Source organism: Arachis stenosperma, chromosome 9 (genome assembly GCF_014773155.1).
Source record: "Arachis stenosperma cultivar V10309 chromosome 9, arast.V10309.gnm1.PFL2, whole genome shotgun sequence".
In the NCBI taxonomy this organism is placed as follows: domain Eukaryota; kingdom Viridiplantae; phylum Streptophyta; class Magnoliopsida; order Fabales; family Fabaceae; genus Arachis; species Arachis stenosperma.
Genome location: NC_080385.1, coordinates 46,166,053 through 46,173,233, shown reverse-complemented (window position 1 = coordinate 46,173,233; position 7,181 = coordinate 46,166,053). Strand labels below are relative to the sequence as shown.

General features: G+C 41.2%; 1 non-coding gene across 1 annotated transcript; it reads left to right on the top strand.

Annotated features, from left to right (window-relative positions):
- Window positions 1-2,053: 2,053 nt before the first annotated feature.
- On the top strand, window positions 2,054-2,161 carry LOC130952525 (small nucleolar RNA R71). The gene has a single exon (XR_009074704.1). It is a non-coding gene; the product is annotated as a small nucleolar RNA R71 (small nucleolar RNA).
- The last annotated feature ends 5,020 nt before the right edge of the window (window positions 2,162-7,181 follow it).

Below are 7,181 nucleotides of genomic sequence, written 5' to 3'. Positions count from 1 at the left end.
CCAGGCTGGTGCCCATTTCTGGCGTTTAACGCCAAGTGCTTGCCCATATCTGGCGTTTAACGCCAGTCTGGTGCCCCTTTCTGGCGTTAAACGCCCAGAATGGTGCCAGACTGGGCGTTAAACGCCCATCTGCTAGCCTTACTGGCGTTTAAACGCCAGTAGGTTCTTCCTCCAGGGTGTGCTGTTTTTCTTCCTGTTTTTCATTCTGTTTTTGCTTTTTCAATTGATTTTGTGACTTCTCATGATCATCAACCTACAGAAAACATAAAATAACAAAGGAAAATAGATAAAATATAACATTGGGTTGCCTCCCAACAAGCGCTTCTTTGATGTCAGTAGCTTGACAGAGGGCTCTCATGGAGCCTCACAAATGCTCAGAGCAATGTTGGAACCTCCCAACACCAAATTTAGAGTTTGAATGTGGGGGTTCAACACCAAACTTAGAGTTTGGTTGTGGCCTCCCAACACCAAACTTAGAGTTTGACTGTGGGGGCTCTGTTTGACTCTGTCTTGAGAGAAGCTCTTCATGCTTCCTCTCCATGGTGACAGAGGGATATCCTTGAGCCTTAAACACAAAGGATTCTTCATTCACTTGAATGATCAATTCTCCTCTGTCCACATCAATCACAGCCTTTGCTGTGGCTAGGAAGGGTCTGCCAAGGATGATGGATTCATCCATGCACTTCCCAGTCTCTAGGACTATGAAATCAACAAGGATGTAATGGTCTTCAATTTTCACCAGAACATCCTCTACAAGTCCATAAGCTTGTTTTCTTGAATTGTCTGCCATCTCTAGTGAGATTCTTGCAGCTTGCACCTCAAAGATCCCTAGCTTCTCCATTACAGAGAGAGGCATGAGGTTTACACTTGACCCTAAGTCACACAGAGCCTTCTTGAAGGTCATGGTGCCTATGGTACAAGGTAGTGAAAACTTCCCAGGATCTTGTCTCTTTTGAGGTAATTTCTGCCTAGACAAGTCATCCAGTTCTTTGGTGAGCAAAGGAGGTTCGTTCTCCCAAGTCTCATTACCAAATAACTTGTCATTTAGCTTCATGATTGCTCCAAGGTATTTAGCAACTTGCTCTTCAGTGACATACTCATCCTCTTCAGAGGAAGAATACTCATCAGAGCTCATGAAAGGCAGAAGTAAGTCCAATGGAATCTCTATGGTCTCATTTTGAGCCTCAGATTCCCATTGTTCCTCATTAGGGAACTCATTGGAGGTCAGTGCACGCCCATTGAGGTCTTCCTCAGTGGCGTTCACTGCTTCTTCCTCCTCTCCAAATTCGGCCATGTTGATGGCCTTGCACTCTCCTTTTGGATTTTCTTCTGTATTGCTTGGAAGAGTACTAGGAGGGAGTTCAGTAACTTTCTTGCTCAGCTGTCCCACTTGTGCCTCCAAGTTTCTAATGGAGGACCTTGTTTCATTTATGAAACTTTGAGTGGTTTTGATCAGATCAGAGACCATGGTTGCTAAGTCAGAGTGGTTCTGCTTAGAATTCTCTGTCTGTTGCTGAGAAGATGATGGAAAAGGCTTGCCATTGCTAAACCTGTTTCTTCTACCATTATTATTGTTGAAACCTTGTTGAGGTCTCTGTTGATCCTTCCATGAGAAATTTGGATGATTTCTCCATGAAGAATTATAGGTGTTTCCATAGGGTTCTCCCAAGTAATTCACCTCTTCCATTGAAGGGTTCTCAGGATCATAAGCTTCTTCTTCAGATGAAGCATCCTTAGTACTGTTTGGTGCATTTTGCATTCCAGATAGAATTTGAGAAATCAAATTGACTTGCTGAGTCAATATCTTATTCTGAGCCAGTATGGCATTCAGAGTATCAATCTCAAGAACTCCTTTCTTCTGATTTGTCCCATTGTTCACAGGATTCCTTTCAGAAGTATACATGAATTGGTTATTTGCAACCATTTCAATGAGCTCTTGAGCTTCTGTAGGCGTCTTCTTCTGATGAAGAGATCCTCCAGCAGAGCTATCCAAAGACATCTTGGACAGTTCAGAGAGACCATCATAGAAAATACCTATGATGCTCCATTCAGAAAGCATGTCAGAAGGACATTTTCTGATTAATTGTTTGTATCTTTCCCAAGCTTCATAGAGGGATTCTCCTTCCTTCTGTCTGAAGGTTTGGACTTCCACTCTAAGCTTACTCAATTTTTGAGGTGGAAAGAACTTTGCCAAGAAGGCATTGACTAGCTTTTCCCATGAGTTCAGGCTTTCTTTAGGTTGTGAATCCAACCATGTCCTAGCTCTGTCTCTTATAGCAAAAGGGAATAGCATAAGTCTGTAGACCTCAGGGTCAACCCTATTAGTCTTGACAGTGTCACAGATTTGCAAGAATTCAGCTAAGAACTGATGAGGATCTTCCAATGGAAGTCCATGGAACTTGCAATTCTGTTGCATTAGAGAAACTAATTGAGGCTTAAGCTCAAAGTTGTTTGCTCCAATGGCAGGGATAGAGATGCTTCTCCCATAGAAGTCGGGAGTAGGTGCAGTAAAGTCACCCAGCACCTTCCTTGCATTGTTGGCATTGTTGTTATTTTCGGCTGCCATGGGTTCTTCTTCTTTGAAGATTTCTGTCAGGTCCTCTATAGAGAGTTGTGCCTTAGCTTCTCTTAGCTTTCGCTTCAAGGTCCTTTCAGGTTTAGGGTTAGCTTCAATAAGAATGCCTTTGTCTTTGTTCCTGCTCATATGAAAGAGAAGAGAACAAGAAAATATAGAATCCTCTATGTCACAGTATAGAGATTCCTTGAGGTGTCAGAGGAAAAGAAAAATAGAAGGAAGAAGTAGAAGAATTCGAACTTAGTGAGATAGAGTTCGAATTGTGCATTGAGGAGGAGTGTTACTCCATAAATAAAAGGATGTGAGAAGAGGGGAAGAAATTTCGAAAATTAAATTAAAAAGATTTTAAAAACATTTTGAAAAACTGATTGATAATTTTCGAAAACTAAAAGTGGGAAAGAAATCAAGTGATTTTTGAAAAAGATTTTGAAAAAGATATGATTGAAAACTATTTTTGAAAAAGATGTGATTAAAAAGATATGTTTGAAAAATTATGCTTTTAAAAAGATGTGATTGAAAAGATATGATTTGAAAACAATTTTAAAAAGATTTGATTTTAAAATTAATGACTTGGCTAACAAGAAAAGATATGATTCAAACATTAAACCTTTCTCAACAGAAAAGGCAACATACTTGAAATGTTCAATCAAATCATTAATTGTTAGCAAGTATCTTTGAAAAAGGAAAGAAATTGATTTTGAAAACATTTGATTGAAAAGATTTGATTTGAAAAAGATTTGATTTTGAAAAACTTTGAAAACTTGAAAAAAATCTGAATTAAAAACAGAATCTTCCCTCTTGTGCCATCCTGGCGTTAAACGCCCCGAATGGTGCACATTCTAGCGTTTAACGCCCAATGCACTACCTTTTTGGGCGTTAAACGCCCAACCAGGCACCCTGGCTGGCGTTTAAACGCCAGATTTCCTTCTTCACTGGGCGTTTTGAACGCCCAGCTTTTTCTGTATAATTCCTCTGTTGCATGTACTGAATCTTCAGTTCCCTGTATTATTGACTTGAAAATGGAACCAAGATCAAATAAACAATGCATGCAAGACACCAAACTTAAAATTAGACACTAGACTCAAACAAGAAACATAAAATATTTTTGGTTTTTATGATTTTGTAGTTTTTTTTTTTTGGATTTTTCGAAAATTAAGTGGAAAAGAAAATAAAGGTATCAAAATTCTTAATGAGAATTCCAGGGATCATGCAATGTTAGTCTAAAGCTTTAGTCTAAAGGAATTAGACATGGCTAGCCAAGCTTCAGCAGGACATTGCATTCAAGAGCTAAATTGATGAGAATCAATCAGCTTTGGTGATGATAAGAACATCACCTTGAAACACTAGAATTCATTCTTAAGAACTCTGAAAAATACCTAATCTAAGCAACAAGATGAACCGTCAGTTGTCCATACTCGAAACAATCCCCCGCAACGGCGCCAAAAACTTGGTGCACGAAATTGTGATCACTACAACTTCGCACAACTAACCAGCAAGTGCACTGGGTCGTCCAAGTAATAAACCTTACGCGAGTAAGGGTCGATCCCACGGAAATTGTTGGTATGAAGCAAGCTATGGTCACCTTGTAAATCTTAGTCAGGCAGACTCAAATGGGTATAGATGATGAATAAAACATAAAGATAAAGATAGAGATACTTATGTATTCCATTGGTGAGAATTTCAGATAAGCGAATGGAAATACTTTGTCCCTTCCGTCTCTCTGCTTTCCTACTCTCTTCATCCAATCCTTCTTACTCCTTTCCATGGCAAGCTTATGCAAGGGTTTCACCGTTGTCAGTGGCTACCTCCCATCCTCTCATTGGAAATGTTCAACGCACCCTGTCACGGCACGGCTATCCATCTATCGGTTCTCAATCAGGCCGGAATAGAATCCAGTGATTCTTTTGCGTCTGTCACTAACGCCCCGCCCTCAGGAGTTTGAAGCACGTCACAGTCATTCAATCATTGAATCCTACTCAGAATACCACAGACAAGGTTAGACCTTCCGGATTCTCTTGAATGCTGCCATCAGTTCTTGCCTATACCACGAAGACTCTGATCTCACGGAATGGCTGGCTCGGTTGTCAGGCGAGCGCTTGGTTGTCAAGCGATCAACCATGCGTCGTGTATCAGGAATCCAAGAGATATTCACTCAATCTAAGGTAGAACGGAGGTGGTTGTCAGTCACACGTTCATAGGTGAGAATGATGATGAGTGTCACGGATCATCACATTCATCAAGTTGAAGAACAAGTGATATCTTGGAACAAGAACAAGCTAAATTGAATAGAAGAACAATAGTAATTGCATTAATACTCGAGGTATAGCAGAGCTCCACACCTTAATCTATGGTGTGTAGAAACTCCACCGTTGAAAATACATAAGAACAAAAGTGATCATTGGCTTCGGCCCCAGAGAGGGAACCAGAAAAACCAAGATTTGATCTAAGAACTAGATGTCCAAAGATTAAAAATACAATAGTAAAAGGTCCTACTTATAGGGAACTAGTAGCTTAAGAATTACAAAGATGAGTAAATGACATAAAAATCCACTTCTGGGCCCACTTGGTGTGTGCTTGGGCTGAGCATTGAAGCATTTTTCGTGTAGAGACTCTTCTTGGAGTTAAACGCCAGCTTTTGTGCCAGTTTGGGCGTTTAACTCCCATTTTGGTGCCAGTTCCAGCGTTTAACGCTGGGAATTCTGAAGGTGACTTTGAACGCCAGTTTGGGCCATCAAATCTTGGGCAAAGTATGGACTATCATATATTGCTGGAATGTCCAGGATGTCTACTTTCCAACGCCGTTGAAAGCGCGCCAATTGGGCTTGTGTAGCTCCAGAAAATCCACTTCGAGTGCAGGGAGGTCAGAATCCAACAGCATCTGCAGTCCTTTTCAGTCTCTGAATCAGATTTTTGCTCAGGTCCCTCAATTTCAGCCAGAAAATACCTAAAATCACAGAAAAACACACAAACTCATAGTAAAGTCCAGAAAAGTGAATTTTAACTAAAAACTAATAAAAATATACTAAAAACTAACTAGATCACACTAAAAACATACTAAAAACAGTGCCAAAAAGCGTACAAATTATCCGCTCATCAGTCATGCAAGTAGAAATCAAGAGTTTCCATTAAACTCAATGTAAATCTTAGGGTGGCCCTTAAAATCTTAGTGTTCTTCCTTGATGAAATATTGTTAACTAACTAACATGTAATGCTATATATACAAGGTGTGTGGATTGTTTTGATTTACTAAAGTTCCTAGTTTACTCTTTTATTTTCAATTAAACCAACTTATCATATGCTAAAAGGGTAAACTATACTAATTAATCCACTTAATATATAAGTAGTAAACTAAAAGTGCAAATTAAGCTAAAATATCTAAGATATATACAGCCCAAAGTGCAGAATGCAAAAATACAGCAAAAGCAAAAAAAGAGAAAAATGTGCAAATAAAATACAGAAAATGAACAAAATAAGATAAGAGTCTGTAGTGGTTCACAAAAAATATATGCCAAAGATGGTGACCTCCCCACACTTAAATAATAGCATCGTCCTCGATGCTCACTCAAACTGGGTGTGAAGAAGTGTCATCTCTGGAAGGATGGGCTGCCGGTGTCTCAGTGGTAAGCTGAAGGTCTGCAGTCTCTGTGAGTGTAGGAGGAGCGATCTGCTGAAGCGGAGGCTCTGTCTGTAGAGAAATCTCTGGATCTGCTGCCTGTAGGTGGTGGTGCTCCTCATGGTGTGGTGCAGTGTGCTTAGGACCTCCCTGCTCAGTCTGGGTATGTGCCTCCTCCTCATGATCGCTCGCCTCCTCCTCAGATGTATCTGAAGGTGTGTCAGGTTCGGAGGGGATGTCGGCACCGGATCAGATCATCAACTTGAGGTGCTCATAGCGTCGCTTGTGGCGACGCTCAGACCTCTCATAACGTCGCCTGTTGCGACGTTCAGACCTCTCAAATTGCTGCTGGTGGCGGCGCTCCATCTGGTCTAAGCGATCAAAGAGTCAGTGCACCAGAAGATAAACGGGTTCAAGAGCAGGTGGGGGTGCAGTGGATGGAGCTGGGGCAGTGGATGCTAAAAGGGTAGCTGAAGATGTAGTTGCATCAGCAAAGTCAGTGAGAAACGGAGGTTGGTAGCCTAGAGCCTGAAACTTCCTACTGTGAGGGATGATCTTCCTGCAGTCCGCGGCGGATGACTTTTCATCAGCAATTTCCCAAGGTACCTCAGCTCGGCGACCCAACTAAGTAATCAGGAATGGAAATGGGAGGGTGCCTCTGACATAGACCTTGGCCATGTAATGTCAGATGAAGCGGGGCAGATATAGGTCCTTACCCTCCATCACACACTAGATGAGGGTAATCATAGCAGCTGGCACCTTTGTCTCATGAGTGATCGGCATTACGTAGTTACTCAGAATCTGCTGCCAAAGTCGAGCCTCATAATTGAGATATATCAGCCTGATTCCCTTAGGTACCACTGTGCTCTTTCCCATGACCATGGAACAGTAGGATCAAGAGCTATAGCCCGTTTCACTGCATCCCAGTCAAATCTCATGAATCTCATATCCTCTTTAGCCCTTTGGTAACCGTCTGGCTGATCTGATTTAGGT